A 20005-nucleotide genomic window follows, 5' to 3' on the forward strand; every position below is an offset into this window, starting at 1 on the left:
GGGTCAGTGGTGGCCTCGGGAGTGGTGGGGGAATGACTGGACTCCATGAGCTTTTCCAACCTAAACCATTCCCTGATTACATTCCATGCAAAGCTGCCAGCAGGTTCTAAGATGAGCTCCAGATGGAAAAATCTGTTGCCAGCTGCCAATAGCACTTGGATTCTGGCACAGGAGTCCCAAAATGCTGGTGTGACCTCAGGATGCCTGGCCTGGCAGTCTGACAAAAACCAACAAATGTGTGCCTTGCAGTAAAACTGCAGGTTTGGGCAATATTGCTGGGAACTACAGTCAGATCCAAAATGTGCAATCCCAGCCTGCTGCTTTCCCACCACCAGTGTAAATCACTATCAAGCACCTTTTGTAAAACCAGAGTAAATGATACAGGAGGAAAGGTAATCCTCTGCCAAGGACACAGGCCATGGAGATGAGTTGTTTTCACTGAGAGTTAAAATGAGGAAAACCAACCAAAATTTTTAACACCACTTATTATTCAAGCCTGTTTTCACAGCCTGTCTAATGGGGGAGGAATAGGGGAAAAAAAAAAAAAAAGCTTCTTTACTCACACTTTCCAGCTTGTCACATTAAAAATTCCTCATTCCCTATGGTGTATCCACAAAAGCTTGACGGGGTGCAGGCTTGCAGAAATGACCCCCTACCTTCCAAAGAAGGTCTTTTCTTCTCCACACAGGACAGAAGGTGGGGACCAGTGTCACCTGCAGTCAGGCCACACTCCCAGGCTCGGCATGGTCCCATGAGGATGGGGCACACACAAACCTCCCCAGCTGTGACACAGGTTCTCTAGCCTGGGTGACTAAAAATCCCCTCCATCCACAGCAGAGCTGCCTCATTAAGGAGCCCGAACCCAAGGAATTATAAATAACAATGTGATTATCATAACAATACCAACTGCACCGTGATAATGATGCTGTGGAAAACCAGTACCTCAAAACACCCACACAAAATCGAGCAGGATGAAATAACCTCATCAAGGGCTCCAGCTCACACCTCCTTGTGTTTACAGGACCTTTTTTCCTGCTCCCAGCAAACACTGAAGTGCTAACTCAAAACATGGGAAGTAATTCCCACCACCACTTCCATCTACACCTTGGCCACAGTTACCTCAGAGGGTTAAACAAATATTTGGTGTGCACTGCTGCAACCCTGCCTATCAAGACCTGTTCTCCTGAGATGCAGCTGGGCACAAGGAGCAAAAGAGGGAGCATCAACCCTTCTGGTTAAAGAACAACATAAACAGCCATGAAATCATCAGCTGATTACTCCTCCACACTTAGAATCATGGAATGATCTGGCTTGGGAGGGAGCTTAAAGTGCCATGGGCAGGGACTCCTTCCTCTATCCCAGGCTGCTCCAGCCCCATCCAGCCTGGCCTTGGGCACTGCCAGGGATCCAGGAGCAGCCACAGCTGCTCTGGGCACCCTGTGCCAGGGCCTGCCCACCCTCCCAGGAACAATTCCTTCCCAATATCCCATCTATCCCTGCCCTCTGGCAGTTTAAAGCCATTCCCATGTCCTGTCCCTCCATCCCTTGTACCTCTCTAGCTCTCCTGGAGCTCTTTTAGGCTCTGGCAGGGGCTCTGAGGTGTTCCTGGAGCCTTCTCCCCCAGGAGAACATCCCCAGCTCTCCCAGGCAGGATCCAGAGCAGAGGGGCTCCAGTCCCTGAAGTATCTCCAAGGCCTCCTCTGGACCTGCTCTAATAGCTCCACATCTTTCTCCTTGCACAAACTGTTAAGTATCACAATTAACACTGAAGAGACAAAACCACATCCACCTAAACCAGCAAAAAAGCACCTCCCACATCCGTTTGCTCATCTCAAAACTCCTCCTAAAGCACTCTGAAACCCAACCAAAGCAAAGCAAACTTAAGCCTTCCAAAATCAAATTGTGCCCTGCTCATGTTTGTGCTTTTACTCTCTAAGCTTTGCTGCCAGGGCAACAGTCACTATAGGAATCAGTCAAATAATAAGCTATTTCAGCAACTCTCTCACCAGGAGCCAGGAAATCCTTTCAGAGGCAGTGGGTGTGGTCCACTTGCAACCCTCAGCATCCTCCCCAGACAGCCCAGAAAAGTTGAGAGGATCCAACCCTCGGTGAAAAATGAGAGTCTAAATGAGAGAGGCTCATAAGCACAGCTGGAAGATACAATAATGGTATTCTGGCCCTTGGAAAACAAACTCTGATGTGTGCACATAAATAAGCAGGAGAAACCCAGCTGCTGTAAAGACTGAGGATTTAATGCTTTACAACCCAGCCCTCCAGTGAATTCCCCAACCCCACTGATGAGCAGGAGTCACACAGAGACTGAGTGCCCAGGATAAGAGCTGGGAGCTCTTGTCCTGTGCTTTTAGAGCACAAAACAAACTGTTCACAGGGCCTGAGTCACTGCTACAGCCACCTCCTCTCCAGGCATTTCATCATGGCCAACAATAATGCTCTGACACCTCAATAACTGGACATCCTGTACTTGACAAGCACCAATTTGCAAGGAAATGGAGCTGCCTGCCACAAATTATGTGCTGGATAGCCCTAACAAGCTCTCAAGCAGTGTTTCCCTCCCTCCAGGACAGACTTGCCTCCAAGCCAGCATCATCCCTTCTCACCACTAAAATGCAAGAAACTACCAGCAGTGTGAAACAGATCAGTAAAGTTGGGTTTGTGCTGGAAATGCAAATATATGCAAATGTAAAAAAGCTGTAAGTGTAACACTGAGGCATAGGTGGGCTCACAAGTTGCACAGAGCTTCAAGATGGGTTTCCAAGGTCAGCCCCAGATGGAAAACATTGGCCTGTGGACAGTAAGCCAGAGCAAGTGGAGCTACTACTATGAAAAGAGAGGCTGGGATGAAAATGGAAATGTGGAAACACCCACATTCCCTAAGCAGCTACTTACACAGCTTCAGAAGGAGAAAAAGCCCTGCCTGAATACTACATAAATCCCTGAGCAGCCTAGCTTTTTCTAAATTACTTGATACCAAGAAGAAAAAGAAACCCACACCATATATTTTCTACCCTAATTGAATTTAAAAAAAACAACCACCCAGAAATGAAGATTCACTCACGGGTGCAACAGCTCAGAACACAAGCCCAGAGCTGAGCATGGAGGATTTAAAATCCAAAGTACCTGCAGCACATTCAGATAACCAAACAGGTCCCACTTCCAGATGGGAACACCACCAGAGAGTATTTCCCTCCATGAGACCCCACCAGAGCTTGGAGCACCCTTAGGGGAAGGTGTCCATGCCTGTGGCAGAAGCTGAAACTGGATGCTCTTTAAGGCCCCTTCCAACCCAAACAACTCCCTAATTCTGTGATTTATAGCCCTATACCTCAGCTGTCTTCCTCTCCCATCTTCCTGGTGCTTGGCAGAATTTATGAAAACCAGCAAACACTCAGGATGGGGCCTCACCTGACCAGCAGTCTCACCCCAGGAGCAGCTGCTAAGCAGGGCTTTTATTTTCCCAGGATGGAAATCCTGCTTCCAATGATCTGGGGATGCAAAGGATGGAGCAGGGAGGAGGGAAGGGCAGGTTTATGTTGCAATAATTTCAGGCTGGGAAGTCACACAAAGCCAGGGGGGCAGAGGCAGGCCCAGAGCCTTTTTGCCCATTCCAGGGGTAACCCAAGTACCCATCCTATTTTGTACTCCATTCCACAAGCCTAATGGCTCAATCCTAATAAATACATAAATCAATCAATCAATCAACATCTGCAATGGAAGTGGGACCAGTATTGGCTTATTTTTGAACAGCTGCAATAGGAAATCCACATTCCCCACCCCAAATGCAAAGGGAGGTGTGAAAACATTAACAGAACATCACAAATCTTTAAAAATTACTTTAGACTGGATTCTTCCCTGTGAGGGTGCCCAGAGAAGCTGTGGCTGCCCCTGGATCCCTGGCAGTGTCCAAGGCCAGGCTGGACTGGGAGCACCTGTAGAAGGTCCCTACCCTTGGCAGAAGGCAGAACTGGATGAGCTTTAATATTCTTCCAATCCAAACCATTCTGTGATTTTATGAATAATCTGCTTAAACACCAGGATCTGCAATGCTTCAGTGAGCAGAACCAACCCACCCAGCACCCCCCAAACCAACCCACGCCCTGTGGGCACCATGCCACGCTCAAACCTTGCCCACGTGGGATCTGGACAGAAGCAGCTCTGAGTGCCTGTGGGTTCTGTGCTCAGGCAGCAGCAAGCTCTGGCTGCTGTCCCCAGCACAGCTGAACACACATCCCTGTGATGCCTCAGGATCTGGGTCAGCCAGAGATAGGGCAGGGCTGGAAATAGAGCCCTGCGTCCTCCTGCAACCCCGCAGACAATCCGCTACGGAAGAGCGCAGAGCATCCTCCTGAGACTGCCCAAACCTCCCCAGACTGACACACAAACAACAAAACACCTTCAAAGGAAAACAGATGAAACATAGAAAAGGCAGAAAAAAGGGTGGGGTTTTTTCCCTACAAGGCAGGGCAGAAGGATGGAAGCAGGAAAATAAGGAGAGACTAAACGTTTGTGACATGCTCCATATTTTAACTCAGTCAGTACAGGTGTTTTAGGTTTTTTGTGAGGTTTTTTTTACCTCCAGTGAACTACCTAAAAGCCATTTATTATTAGAAAGTCAGATTTGTTGGAAACCTCTGGGAATCTAAGTGGCAGCATGAATTTAAAATTTAAAAAATCATGGGAACAGAAAGGGAAGCTGTGCCCAAGGAAACACAGACAGCAGTCTTGTGACTGATGGTAATGTGGCTCTGAAATGCAGACTCCAGCATAATTTGCCAAACCAGCCATGCAGATTAAGAAATGGAAACCTGGCAGAAATCATAGAGAAAACAGATCCTCACTGCAGACTTAAATCAGTTACTTGACATATTTTTTTAATATTAGGGTTTGTTACTGGCCATGTACGAGACAGTAGCCAGACCACAACAGTTGCTCCCTCCCAACAGTCTTTGCCAGGGCTGTAACTAAAGCAAAAGAAAACTAAGTTTACATGCTAGGATTCCCAGCCTAGAATAATATTTCCATATTTCATTAGCAATATAAATATTTTATTTCAAACATCCTACTTTTGAAGTCCCAACACATCAGACCCACATCAAAAGGACTCCAAGCCTCCAGAGTCAAAATGTGAATATCAATAGATCTTCTTGCTGTTCTCTGCACTTCAGCTGTTACTTTTCATAAACCCACCCAAAAGACACACCATCAACATTATTCAATTTCAATGCCATTCTTCTTGGAAAACGTAACAATCCCTGGGTTTGTCTTTATTAATTTAGTTTCATGTAACACTGAGTGTTCCTTGGTCTGAAAGACAAAACACCACACATACTCAAGATTATTTCTGGTATAAATAGTCTGAACTTTTGAACACAGAGTTCTCATTTTTCCAGCAATACCTGCTCAGAGTTGCAACAAAAATCAAGTAAGTCTCTCCAAGATATGTACCTGCAGGAAGGAGAGGAAGGCTCTTATTGCATAGTTGGTCTAGAAAAAATCACAAACACAGGAAAGGGAAGAAAAAGGAAAAAAAAATCCCAAACCATCTTGACTGCCAAGTTATGGGTGTACAGCTTGTATGGTGGGGATGTGTGTCTCCTGACATCACAGATTAACTGCCCTGGCATCTTCCTTCTTGTGGTTATGCTACAAGCAGGAAAAACCCTCTCAGTTTATTTGCCAAATCCCAGAACCTTTCTCTACTCTCCATCACAGGCAGCCAAATCCCTCTGTTTGCAGTGGAGATCTGCCACTGCTGGCCTTGGCCCTGATGGCAAAAACAAGCTCCAGCAAGCCCAGTGTGGCTGGGGACACAAATCCTCCCCTTCCCAGTGCAGCCATCCAGCACCTCCTTCCTCAACAGCCACAAGAGGGGTGCCAAACAATTCAGAGCAGCTCTGGTCCCTGCTCCAAGGGAGCCTTTTATAGGCAACTTCATTGTTTTGTGTTTTGGGCACTGAATGTGACACCTTGATGATTCAACAAGCTCCAAATTTCAGAATTTGGTCTCCAGAAACCCAAGCCATTCCTTGCCCAGTGCTGCAAAGTCCCTTTAACTGTGTGTCAGATTATTCCTACTCATTCCTGCTCCTACTCTGCTGCTCCCAATGCATGTCAGATGTGACAATGTTCCCATGGATGATCTGGGACAACAGCAAATCGTGCTCCAATCTTCCTGCCGACAACAAGTGGGCACTGAACCCAAAGAACAAGAATTCACAAATGTCCTCTCTGAAATATGAAGCATTCCTTACAATTTTAACTGAGAGAGAACTGCAGATCACAAAACAACACTGAAAACACTCTTCCTTCCACACTGACAGCAATGGTGTGTCAGTGTGTACATGTCAAACAACTGCACAGACCACAAGCAGAGTCACTTGAAGTCACTGCAGTGTGTTCAAAGGCTGCAAAATTCGTTTTACACATTCACCTCGGCTCAAAAGTTATGATCAATTAGGTTCACAAAGAAGGAGAAATAAAAGAAGATTAAAAGCTCAGATCTCGCCATCTAACTGTTCTGGAAATTATGAATATTTCAACAACCACCTGAAAGCCTCAGAAGTAAGTTCCTCCTGCAGACACATACAATTGCCTCTAAATTCCTTTTCTAGTGGCACTTGAGATACAGGGACATGCCTGTGTCATGTTGTCCTAACAACTTTATGGAGATGTCCATCAGCCTCCAGGTTAGGGACAATCCTAGGGAATATCTGTGGAACAGTGGCACTCAGCCATCCTTTCTTCTCAGGCAGTCACTCCATTATCTGGCACACTGAACAGGAAAGTCTGGAGGGCTGGGTAACAGATCCACAGGCTGAACTGGTAGGATTTGAACACACAATTAAATCAGCTCCAAAAGGAACCTGCAATTCCAGCCAAACAAGGGAATCTCTGCTGGAGGTACCAGGTAAGTGTGACCAGCTTGTGTTCCTGACAGGGAAATCAAGCTGTGTTTAAAAACAGAATCCCAGAATGGTCTGGGTTGCAAAGGACCTCAAAGCTCATCCAGTGCCACCCCCTGCTATGTGCAGGGACACCTTCCACTATCCCAGGTGGCTCCAAGCCCCATCCAGCCTGGCCTTGGACACTGCCAGCTATGGGGCAGCCACAGCTGCTCTGGGCACCCTGTGCCAGGGCCTGCCCACCCTCACAATGAAAAATTTGTTTCCTGATATCCAATTTAACCCTACTCTTTGTCAGTTTGAAATTAGAACAATATTCCAAACTCCCCCACCTGGGGAACACTGTCATCCACCACTCATCCACTGCCCTCAAAACCATTGCAAAGCAACCCAAAACAGAGTGCAAAGCTCAGCCAGCTTTGTCCACCCTTCACAGCCAGAAATAACCAAAAGCACTTCAATCAGATGCCTTCTGAATGGGTGGGCATGTGATCCCTCTCCTCCTGCCACAGAAGGGATGGAGGGGTGTCCAGCTGCCAGCACGAGGCACAGTCTGGAGCAAACTTTCCTTACCAGGCTCAACGTTTTCCTTTAACCAAAAGAAGGCAACCCAAAACTTACGCTACAGACTGGAAGATCCCTCTTGCAGATGTGTTTCCTCTCAGGGGGCTGTGCATTAGGCAGGAGGGGTTAAGGGCTGCTCTCATTCCCTTGATCCACCCCTGAGCCATTGCCTGCTTTAGCTTTATTGAGCACATCACAGTGCAGCTCCCTGCAGGGCACCCACCACATGCTGCTCCCAGCAAACACAGCCCATTGCTTAGGCAATTTCAGTTGGTTTAGGCACTCAAAAGCTATGTCCACTCTAGGAAAAACAATTAATAAAAGTCAGCATTCCATACTGGGAAGAGGACACAGAAATTAACTACTTAATCAGTGAGGGGACATCTGTTGCTTTGGAAGGATCACTGCAAGCCAAGCCTGGATTTCCCAGCTGCTGTTACTCAAACAGTTAACATGCAACAAGGACCAGCCCTGCCTCTTACAGCAGCCAGAACTGCAGGAACCCAGTGGCTGTGCTCTCCTTCCAGAAAGAGGAACCCAAACAAATCAACTTCCATCCCTTCTGTGCAAAGCACTGCATGACTGACCAGCTCCAGAGGAATCTGGCTTGAGGATCTTTAATTATTTGTTGTTGTTAAGTGTGAACAGATGAGAAGGAGGGAGAGGAGGAAAGATTTCAATCTGCAGTCACGTGCACACTGTAGCTCTCTGCAAGCAGGTGGGTGAAGCTCAGATTAGCACAGTATTAAGGAGAGCAAGGCAGGGATGTCAATGAGGTGCTGCCTGAAAATAGCCTCACTCTGACCTATCTCCTCTCCCAGATGGATCAGGAGATCCATGGCCACAGAGCCAAAGCTCTGTGAGTGCTGGGGAAGGATGGGAGATTGCAAAAGTATTGGAAAAAGCTGCTGAAGATAAAAGAATGGCCAAGCAAATAGTGAAGCAGCAGCTATGCAGGAGAGTGTGATGCTCCTTTCCATCCATCTCACAGCCACACAAGAGCTTGATGGGAACAAGCTCTTCCCACAGGTAAATACTCAGGAGACACATTCCCTAGGGATGTCCAGCAGGATCCAATAAGCCTTCTGCATGTAAGGGAACAAAAAAGGGGAATGACAATTCTGCTGCTGTTTCTGATGTGCAGGGGCTCCTCCGAGCAGGAGGGGTGAGGTGAGATGTTCTGGTACTGCAGAAATCCATCTGGGGGTTTAGACTGATACTGGGAAGAGATTGTTCCCTGTGAGATTGGGTGCAGCAAGGTGGGACAGTGAAAGGTGTCCCTGCCCATGGCAGGGCTTGGGATGAGAGGATCTTTAAGATCCCTTCCAACCAATGCTGGGATTGCGTGCTCTGACAAGGAGCCCTTGAGAGCAGGACACTGAGAAAAGCCCATGCAGGCACCTCGTGACGGGCTCTGATTCCCCAGCATTCCCTCCAGGCCTGGGAAGTGCACAGGGGCCTCCTGAACACATCAGCAACCAGAATATCTTAGGAGTACAAAACAAATAAGGGCCAACTTGCCACAGGTGCTGCTTTACCCACCCACCCCACAGTCAGACTTGCTCTACAGGATTGTCCTCGAGCTGTGCTCTGACATGCAACTTTTAGATAAGACCTCCTAAACCTGATAAAATATGACATTTTAATAAGAGGTTATTGAAAAAAAAAAAAATCTTCCATGTAGAAAGTAATAAAAATTCATTGTGAGTCCTCCAGCAATGCCAGAGCTCCTCCTGCAAGCAACACAAGAGCTGTTGAAATGACTCTTGGTGGGAAAAATACAAGTAGTACTCTGGAAACAAGATCAATTACTATGAGTACCAAAAGATATTAAACAGTCACAGAAAAGTTTGAGGGGTGTTCAGGCCTTTTTGTTTTGTTTGTGTCATTTTTAGAGGTGAAGGTAGGGCTACTAGATATAGCACAAGATATAAATAAGATATAAATGTGAGATTTTCATTAAAAGTAAATATATTATTATGTGTCTGCAGGCATTGCAAAAGCTTTTCACTGGGTCTGAAAATAACCTAAATTCACAAATATTTTCACGTGGGTGAGGGGATAAAAGTACTCTGGCAGAGATCCTGACAAAATGTGCAGCTCACCCTGTGTGGCACCACTACAGCACTGACAATGAGAGTCTAATTCTAGGTTTCATTTCACATCAGCAGTGAAACAATGTGGAGACTGGAATTTATCTGATCCTGAGACAAACTTGTGCTGGTTTGGATCAGTCTGAAATGTAAGACATGCCACACATGGCACCATGTAAATTCAGATTTAATGGGGACACAGCTGAGCTCAGCCCAGAAAAGCCAGCAGCTTTCCTGCCTGGTTTGGGGATTTCTTGCCCTCCCCAAACACAATCTGCAGGAGACAGGCTGCCAGCAGCAAGGAGGAAACATCCTCCTTTCTGGAGGAGCAAGGAGGAAGGATCAATATTCAGAAAGCTCTGGAGAAGCAGTGGAACAGCCCCTGGGGAGCAGAGCAGACACAGTGCCAGCCCAAAACTCAGGAAACCTGGAGCTCCTTAGCCCCTAAAAGCCACTTTTTGCCAAGTAACCAATTTCCTTACACTCTCCATTAAATAAAACATGAAGGGCAGGCAGAGACATAAAATATGAATGCACCCACATCCAAAAGCAACAGGCCCTGTTATTGTAGATGCTGCATAAATCATTGAGGACAAGGGGACTTGTGTCCCCTAACAGAGGGAGCAGAATTTGGGGTCAGTCAGCAGGCAAGGGAGTTTGATATTAAAAAATGCTGCATCTATATTCGCCTTTGTGATTTGCACTGCCTAAAAATAGCAGAAACCACTTCACTTCATGTATTATTTAGTCAGGCCAGATGGGTGAAAGGCAGAATCAAGCCTCAAGACAAACATCAGATGATTTTGGTGTGGACCTCCACCAAATACAGCACTTGGAATGGGATGCCAAAGCACAGAATCCCAGAATGGTCTGGAGCTGACAAAACTCATCCTGCCATGGGCAGGAACAACTTCCACCATCCCAGAGTGCTCCAAGCCCCATCCAATCTGGTCTCGGATACTTCCAGGGATGGAGCAGACACAGCTTCTCTGGGCCAGTCCCTCCCCACCCACAGGGACTCTCACTGGGAATTCAGCCAGAATGACCAAAATGATCCTTTCTGTCTGATTTCCCTGCCTGGGGCCATAACAGAATTTATGAACTGCACTGTTGAAACTCACTGCTGTATCTGTTTTCCAGAGCTTTGTCACATTAACACAACCTCTTTACAACTTCAAGTGTTAGCAGTTACAAGTGTTGCTTTGGCAAATTTCTCTAGGGAAGAGTAATAGCTACTTATGGAAACCTTGCCCCCAATCACTGCCATCTCCTTTTTCTTGAGATTTTTTATTTTAGGCAGTTGACTGACAAATAACACTGCTGTTTACAATGCACAACATCTTGCCTTTTTTGTGTTTGCACAATTTGATTTAAAAGGCACAGCAGCTTTCAGACAGCTGGTGGCAGACAACAACCTCCAAGTTCAGTCATGACATCTCTGCAGGTAGCTGAAAACCACATCCCACCTTGAAAATGTGACCTGAAGTATTTCTGGACTACCTTTTTACTACTCTGTATTTACAAAGTGGACTTGAGGTGACCATGCAGCTAGATGAGCTCAGGATAAAGACTGTGCCCAGCTGTGTCAGTGAATTCTCTAGCACAGGACATCCAAAGCTCCAGTGGTGCTCAGGTCTTCATGGGGATTCATATTCTCTTTCCTACCCTGCAGAACTACAAAGCTCAACAGGTCCCCACTGAAGATCCAGAAATTGTCAAATCTGCCCTAACACTCAGCTCCTACTCTGATTATTCAGAGGTTCAACAGAACTGAAAGTCACCCTCATGGCTGAAGTTATTTCTGAGTATAAAATCACTTCACAGAATCCCAGAAGAGTTTGGGTTGGGAGGGACCTTAAAGCCCATGCAGTTCCAGCCCTGCCATGGGCACAGACACCTCCCACTATCCCAGGCTGCTCCAGCCTGGCCTGGGACACTTCCAAGGATCCAGGGGCAGTCTGGCTTCTCTTTGCAGCTTCTGCTCACCACTTGTTTTCAAAGGCACTTTTTAAACAGGATTCCTTCCTTGCTGCAAAGCTTTGCATGGCAGAGCATGGAGGCAAATTATTTTATGTGGGAATCTCACAAAATCAGGGAGATCACAAAGGAAAGTCATGAGAATTCATCTCAAACTGAGATCTAGACAAGAACCAGCAGGAGTGTTTGTGCTCCTTGTCTTTTTTCTTCCTTATTTTCCTTTCCATCTTGGTAGAGTCTGTTCTTCCTTCTCTCCTCTCCTCCATCCTTTGAGGCTCCTCCCAGACCTAGGTGTCAGACCCTTCCCTTCCCAATCCACATGAAAAATCACCAGGATAAGGAGAAAGTGAAAAGTCTGCTAAAACCAGGGAAATCCCAAACCCCACCAAAAAGAGAGGGCACAGTATTGTAGATAACTTTGTGGTGTCTCCTCATCCTCCTCCCTGGCCAAAAGGAGAATCAGTGTGAAAGGATCCCAAGAACTGTAAATAAATGATGACTGTTCATCAATGAGCTCAGGCTGCAATGAAATGAAAGCCACAGCAGGCTCTGTAATCACTCACAATAAACCCCTCCAACAGGATCACTCCTGCACTGATGGCTCAATTATGCCTGGGCAGAACGTTACACAACATTAAACATTAACAAAAGTCTGAGCCTGGGTCACTTTTCTCCCAGATAAATCCAAATCAGTAACCCAGTGCTCTGAGCTTAAGTAACCCAGAACTACCAGATCAATTCTTTTCTCACCTTTTTCTTCACATCTGATAAAAGCCAGGCCACCACAAAGAGGGAAAAATGTTTGCAAATAGTCCCTCTGCCAAACAGTTACATTGCTATCATTTAAAATACACATGGTTTGGGAAAGAGGTGCTGATGTAAATTTAGTAGCTCAGGAACTAAACCAGGGGCAAACTGTTCTGGGCTATGACTTCTTCCCTCCTCTAAAACCCTGTTCCCAGTGAACAGTTGCACCACTTCTGTTCCTGGAAGCTGCAAGAAAATCTGTGAAGGCAAACACAGCAGAAAGTTGCTTTCATTTCTGATTTGGCTTTTGCAATATCACTTTTCATAACTTCACCAGAACCAGAGATCCCCTCACCACCTGAAACATCTGTCCACTCTCTCTCTCTGCAACTGTATTAACACAAACTAAAGTTTCTCAAGGTTTGCCCAGGTAAGATCACAGAATCCTGGGATGGAAAAGGAGCTTGGAAAGGAGCTCAGTGGGGCTCCAGCAGGGCCATCCCAGAGCCCAGGGCACAGCCCTGTGTGCACACAGCTCTGAACAGCCCCAGGGAGGAGAGCCCAGAGGCTCTGGGGGCAATCTGCTCAGGGCTGGCACTGCCCACTGTCCCCAGCATCCCCAGGACACTCTGCTGGCTCAGGGACAGCTCAGTGTCCCCAGGATCCCCAGGACACTCTGCTGGCTCAGGGACAGCTCCGTGTCCCCCAGGTCCTTCCCTGCAAAGCTGCTCCAGCAGGTCCCCCCAGTTTGTGTTATTGATGGGGTTGTTCTTTGTTGCTTTAACCTCAGTCCAACATCCAAACACACTGAGAGAGCTGAACAATGCCAGGATTTAGGTGGGGTGTGACTGGTTTAGAACAGACAAACCAATGTCCCCAGAGTGAAGCAGGTGACTGAGATTAAAAGAGAAAATTTCAAAACACCAAAGAAGTTAGAAATAATGCAGAAAAATAAACCCAGAAAGCTGGGAAGATAAACTGAAATCAAAGTTACACCAAAACTCACTTGCTGGTCCTCCAACTAAATCCTTCTCATCCTTGATGCTTAATACCCAACAATCCCAAAGCATCAGCTTCTCCAATACAAATAAATTGGAGTCAAATGTGTTCAGACTCATTGTTTCAAAAAATCCCCAAGTATTACAGCATCTATATTCTTAGTGGTAAAAAACCTGCTTGATTGCTGAAGTGAGCTTTTAAATTTGCCAAAAAAACCACCAAAAAAACCACCAAAAAACAACAACAACAACAAAAAAAAAAAAAACCCAAAAAAAAAAAACCCAAAAAAAAACAAAAACCAAAAAACAACCAAAAAAACCAAACCAAAAAAATAGTGTTATATATATGACCAATGAATTTTTATTCCTGGTTATGAAAAGCAGCCCTGTAATTTGTGAGAAATTATGCTGAAGTATTATGAAACTTAACTGAGTAAAAATACCTGCTTGTTTTCAGGATTCTTTTTCAGAGGTTGAAGCACAACTTCAATTCTTAAATTCACTTTTAAAAGGTAGAACAATTCCAGGTAAAGGTAAACTCTGACTTGACACTGAATTCCACTTTGTATTCACAGCTTCTCAAAAATAATACACCCTTTTTGTCTTCAAAGTATTTGCCCAGGAAACCTGACAGGTTTTCTGAACTAAGTATTAGATAAACACTCTTTAGCTATGATCAATAACTGCTGTAGTCCCTTCACTGCATCCTTTGCAGGGAATGCTTGGTACAGGACACATCCTGGGTTTTAGGATCTATATAGGATGGATATTTAGGATATCTGAAATGCCCCTGGATATTTTTTTATTAGCATTGTACAGGATGGGTCACTGCTTATCAGTGTGTGTGTGGCTGGGACTGCTACAACAAGGGGAGATGAACCAAGGACCAGCAGGAGAGCTCAACCTGTTCTAAAGGCTAATAAGGAGTTAAAAAAAAAAGAAAGAAAGCAAATAAAAATAAGCTCAAGCCCTCAAAACCAAAGACAAAAAAAAAAAACCCAGCTGGAAACAAACCTTTCAGTAAAGAAAATAATGGTTTTCCTGACTGGATTTTAGGAATTCGGTTGTTTTAGGAAAGACAACAGAAAATATATCAAAAGGAGCAGTGACAACCACAAGGAACAGTGATAAACACTGAAGGTTGGTGACAAAACACTGTACAGTGACCACTTCCTAAAAGCAAGATTTAAAAAGTCCATGATTTCCAAAGCAAAAGTTCTTTATCCTTGGCTTGTCTGTTGACTCTTTCTCCTGACACTTCACACACTTATTGCAAAATAAAGTCTCTTCTGAGAGTGTCATATTACACATTCACACTCAGTGAAATCACACCTCCAGCACTTTTTGGTTTTGCTTTTTTTTTTGTTTCCCAAGTAGAACTCTCCTCATAAAACAGTAGAATAAGAACAACTCAAAGAGCAGAGCAGATCTTAAATCTCTGTCCTTAACTTGGGCAGACTAACCCAGATGTGCTCAGCTGTGGCTGGAAACTTAAATCCAACCTTTCCAATGGGAGCCTTCACCTGCATTCCAGTCCCTGCACAAGTGGACTCGTGTCACGCTGTGCCAAGCTTTTCTCAGAAGCATCCCCTCCTCCTGTCCTGTACCTGGGTGATCCCACAGTGGAAAACCTGCTCTTTTCCTGCTTTTCTGCAGGCACGGAGCACCAGCAAGTCCTTCCCCTTTCGGTGGCAGCAGCGAGTTGTGAGAGCAGCCGGGCTGGGTGCTGAAACCATACCTCACATTTCCTAATCTGCCTTTCTATTTTTAACCAGAGTCACTTCCCCCACCTCCTTTGCCATGCAGACAGCTGCAAAAAGCAGCTGGAGAAAGCAGAATGCTCCATCAGGGCAATTTTGCTGGCAAAAAAAAACATACTCAGGCCAGAGGTAAGTGCACAAGGAGCAGCAGAAACACTCCCAGCACGTGTTCCTTCTCCTTGTCCCTTGTGGCCACTCACAGAGTGTGGCAACCTGGTTACCCAAAGCACCATGGCTCACCTGAACTGGCTGAGATCCTAATCAGTACCTTCTATCCCTAAAAACTCAAAGGAGAGAAGCTCAAGCAAGGATCCAGAGAATGGATCTGCTGCTGTACCAGGCTCTCCTAGGATGGGGATGAGGGACCACCCTGCCCTCTGCAAGGCAGATCACTGACACAGCACCTGGGAGTGCTGGGGTGTCCCCAGCACAGAGACCTCCTTCCACAAGCTCACACCTCCTGGAGAAAGGTCTGGAGTCACCTTGTCCTCCAGGTCTGGGTATCTCCTCCCTCAGGCACTTGGTGTCAGGTGTAACTCAGACACAGCAACCCTCGAATTCTCTCCTCACATGGGAGAGCAGCTTTAAAAAGCTCAACTTTAAAAAGCTAATGTGCAGCCAGGCTGTAAAGTTAACCAAGCAAAAAGGGCACTTTCCCAAGCAGCAGGAGCAGTCTGGAGCTTTCCCAGGCAGCTGGAAAGCCGGGCACACAGAGCACAGGCTGTGCAGGGCGCTGAGCCGGACGGAGCGGCACACAGCTCCTGGAGCACGGGCTCCACTCAAAGTGAGCTCCAGGCTACTCAGCTGTGCCCTCCAAGTCCTTGTCTGGACCCATTTTCGCCCTGGAGATGTCTGAAAATCCCCTGATAGGACCAGGCAGACCTTTGTAGAAGACAGCCAGGCTGAGTTTGGCACTTAAAACAGACTCAGCTTAGGGGTGAAAGGCACAACTCCAACACCGACTCAGGGAGCTTAGAGGAGTTTAGCTGGAAGTTTTGAGTCATGCTCTTGGACACGGGCAACTAAAACAGCTTAAGCCCTTCTTGGGCCCTTTTTCTTTTGTTCAGGCAATGGCTGCAAACATCACAAATGAAACTACTTCTGCTGTTGTCCATGTGCTACAGATTTTCCATGCTTGAAGTTATAAAAAACAGACTCGCTGCCAACACGATCGATCAAAACGTAAAGCAAATGCAGGCAGGACTGTGCAGACTCTAAGTATTAAATGCTTCAGAGAAACCCATCTCCTACATGTCTAAAGAAACAAAAGTCAACCAAAACAGAAGTCTAGTGTGGAATTAAGCACAGCAAGACCCACAGCAAATCTTCCCAGCTCAAATGGATTTGAATCACAGGATGCCAGGAAACTAAGCTGCTGTGCAAAACACTCCATCAGCCATAAACCCATGTGAAATTTCATTTCATTAATGAATGACAGTGTTAACAAGTAAGTAAATGCTGTGTTTCCCCTCTGTCTTAGCTGGAGCTGCTCCCTTAGGAAAAACACCAGAGGGAGAGCAGGTCCTCTCCCATCATTAATCCACTGGACTACAGCACTTTGTTAACAGGCACAGAAACCACGGCAGCAGCAAACACCCACGTGTGAAACCAAGATCTGCAAGTAATTTCATGTCTTACCTTCTGGAAAATGGGAGTTTCAGGGGCAGAAAACCTCTTTAGCAGCTTTTACGGGCACTGGGTTAATGATTTACCTGACAGTGCTGTTTAGCAGATTAGATAAGAGTGGTTTTGTTATGGTCTGTTTTCCTGCCTTTGTCTGCATAACCAAATCAACTGGCAAATGAAGTCGGCAGGGTGTTACTTGACAGAGCAGGAAGAAATTCATGCTCCTCTCAGCTTGCTCACACCATCCTGCTATAAAAACATATTTTTTATACAGACACACGTGCCCATCTATACACACACAGCCTAAAAACCAACGCCTGGAGTAGCTCTTCCCTGTGTGTATACACTTGTGTGTGCATATACACAAACATATGTATAAAAAAATACACACAGATGAGCTACTGCAGGCAGTTTGATTTAGTTTCTTCCCCAGAAGCCAAGTAAAAAAAGAAAAAAACCTTGACTCATCACTCTAAATCTATTAGAAAGCTCCCAGCTTAAAGCATTGAGTTCCAAAGAGGTTTAGGATGAGACGAAAAGGCGGCTGTGCCCAAAACGCACAAACAGGAAGACTCGGCAGGGATCCGGGGAGCACGCAGCTCACGGATAAAGTCCTGCTGCCCTCCGAGAGGATCGCTGAGGATGGCCTGTGACTCACGGGCTGCTCCCCACACCCAGAGGGGTGTACAGCCGCAGCGCTGACCGGCGGGCAGCGGTGACACCGGGACAGCACGGGCACTGCCCAGGCACAGCCGCCTGCGCCCTCCCAGGAAGCCCAACACGCCCTCCTGCTGCTGCTCTTTCACCAAACACTGCCAACAACCGGGGGTATTGCAGCGCTCACGGGGGAGCTCAGCGTGGGGACAGCTGCCCAAGGTGCCAAAGGGGACAGCAGATTGTCCCTGGCTCTTCCTTTGTGCCGTTGTCGCGCTGTGTAAACTCTGGTTATCTCCCACAGGTGTGCTGCAAACAAACCTCCAAAGGCAGAAAAGCACAGGGAGATTCCGTGCCCCTGATGCAATCTGGGGGACAGAGACTGAGCCGGCAGCCTGGCTGGTTTCTAAAAAAGACCCCAAGCTAAACTAAAAACGGAGATTAAAACCAAGCGGCAAACAGCAAAGCAACCACGAGCTTAAGTGCCACTTTTAAAAAAGTCACCCAAAAGACATCCGACTCCCCCAGAGCTGCGCCGTAGATCTGCCTGTATCCGAGCTCCCCAAACACGCCTGCACAGCCAGGCGGAGAGCAGAGCTACTCACCGCTGGAGATGAGGCGGCAGATAGCAGCAGATAACGCGGCTTCTCCTCTGGCAGCTGCCGGCAGCAGGGGACAACGCGGCTACTCCCGCAGCTCCTCCGCCACCCCGAACTTCCTCCGCCTTCAAAGTTGCCTTTCAACTTCCCCGGGCCGGGCTGCGGCGGGGCTCCCCTCGCAGCTGCGGAGGGAAGCGGGGAGGAGAGGTGAGCGGAGATGCAGAGGGGTCTGGCTGCTCCTTCCCCGGCGCGCCAGTGCGTCAGCACCGGAGAGGAGGGGACGGAGCGCCCGCGACGGGAGAGCGGCGGGGGGAGGAGGAGGAGAGGAGGAGGAGGAGGAAGCCGGGAGTGCCAGCCCGCGCGGGTGGTGCAACAGCTCCCGGCAGCGCTGCTCGACCGGCCAACAGCGCCCAAAACACGGAGAAACGCGTTTAGCACCTAAGTTCGGTCTGGTGACTGCCACTGTACGCTTTCATTAAGTGTCTCTTCTGAGTCACTGCAGGGAGGAAGGATTCCTTTCTCCAATATATATGAGTACCAGATGTTAAGTCCTACCCTACAAAGGAAAAAAAAAAACCAAAACCCTCCACCAGAAACAAAAGTCGTGTTTCACCAAACTAACACGAAGCAAAACAACCAACTCCCCAAGCTTTCCATGAATTTTTGGCTCCGTCCCACTGCTGCCACCAGCAGCAGAGTCCCTGGCTGGGCAGCATCACCGGGCTGGGCTGGCATCCAGCCTCTATCCCAAAGGACACAGCAAGGACTGGAAGCAGACAGCTTGGATCCAGCGGGAAAGGCTGGTGAAAGCATCCCAGGTGAGAGAGAGCAGAGGATGGCTGCTGGCCGCTGCCTGGGGACAGCGGGGAGCTGTTGTAATTCAGGACAAAACCACAACACAAAGCAGGCTGAGTCACGTTGGGAAGACTGATGGGATGAGCAGCGCTGGCGGTGTTTTCCAGCGGAGCACGGACTCTCCCCAGTCCGCTGGATGCTGGATCCAACAGAAACGCTGTCCAGGAGTGAAGTCAGAGGCGTAGGAAGCAGCCTGCTTCCACTGCACAGATGAAATAATGTGGAAATTGAAAAATAGGCACCGGCAGTAACAAATAGCAGCATCAAGTTTTCTGAGCTCCATCCCGAGAGACGGAGCCTGTTGCCAGGATTACTGAGGAATCTGCAGAGCCACATCGAAGAAGCACAGGGTAAAAAAAGTATTTTCAGAAGGTGCACACAGAAATTCTTCCACACTCATCCTGTCATACAGAAAACAAGTATTTTAAAGGAGTAACTGCTTTGGGGTTTTTTAATAGATCCACACCCCTGAACATGGTCCAGGAGTGCTTGTTCCCAACACATGGAGGAGACAGCCAAGTATCCAGTGGAACAATGTGCTCACCATCAGCTCCTCCACAAAGTTCAGACACCTACAAATGGCCCATGGTAAAGTCCAACTCAGCCCATTTTATCTAAAATGAGGAGACATGGAATGAGGCACCAGTGAGCTGCCTTTCTCTGCAGCAGTCTTTTGGTGACTGGTGAATATTACAATATTCAAACATGTTATCTGCTCAACCAGGTCCCACTTTGCAGGAGGGATTCTGGAGTGAAAACAGTAATTGCTCATCACATAAAGATTTCTTAGATGTAATTCAATTGATATCAATCATGTAAATCCCTCCCAGTGAGAATACATATGAGAGATTTACAGCTTAATTAGAAGATGCCACAGGCCAAGGACTCACTCATGTCTGCTTCGGGCTCTCACACACCTCTCAGGCCAGCAGAAGTCACCTGGTGAGGCCAGAGGCCAACTCAGTAACTCCCTCCTGACAATAAATGCCTTCATATTTGACAGAAATCCTCTTGTGTGACTCCAGCAGATCTTATCTTGGCGATATTTTTTCCCCCATGATCCAGGCCTGTGTGAGTTCAGTGACCTCAAGGTACATAACAAAGCCAGCTCTGTTTTCCCATGAGTCAGGTGGGGCCAGAAGGGAGAAGAGAAGAGAAGACAGTTGGACGAGTATTACAGGTAATTAAAAGAGAGCTTTGAGAACACCTTTT

The 20005-nt window shown here is 47.1% G+C and overlaps 1 protein-coding gene and 1 long non-coding RNA gene across 4 annotated transcripts in view; one reads left to right on the top strand and one right to left on the bottom strand.

Annotated features, from left to right (window-relative positions):
• The window catches only part of LOC306805146, a 408612-nt gene that overhangs the window by 301721 nt on the left and 86886 nt on the right, over positions 1-20005 (top strand). The window lies entirely within an intron of this gene.
• SGMS1 (sphingomyelin synthase 1) overlaps positions 1-20005 on the bottom strand; it is an 80035-nt gene that overhangs the window by 14058 nt on the left and 45972 nt on the right. Inside the window, exon 1 of one of the 3 annotated variants that reach the window (XM_079312533.1) lies at positions 17945-18235. The exons of the other annotated variants lie outside the window; for them this stretch is intronic. The gene's annotated coding sequence lies outside the window, so the exon portion shown is untranslated. Of the gene's footprint in view, positions 1-17944; positions 18236-20005 lie in introns of those variants that run through there. 3 annotated transcript variants of the gene reach the window in all.

This window comes from Erithacus rubecula (assembly GCF_903797595.1).
Source record: "Erithacus rubecula genome assembly, chromosome: 9".
In the NCBI taxonomy this organism is placed as follows: Eukaryota; Metazoa; Chordata; class Aves; order Passeriformes; family Muscicapidae; genus Erithacus; species Erithacus rubecula.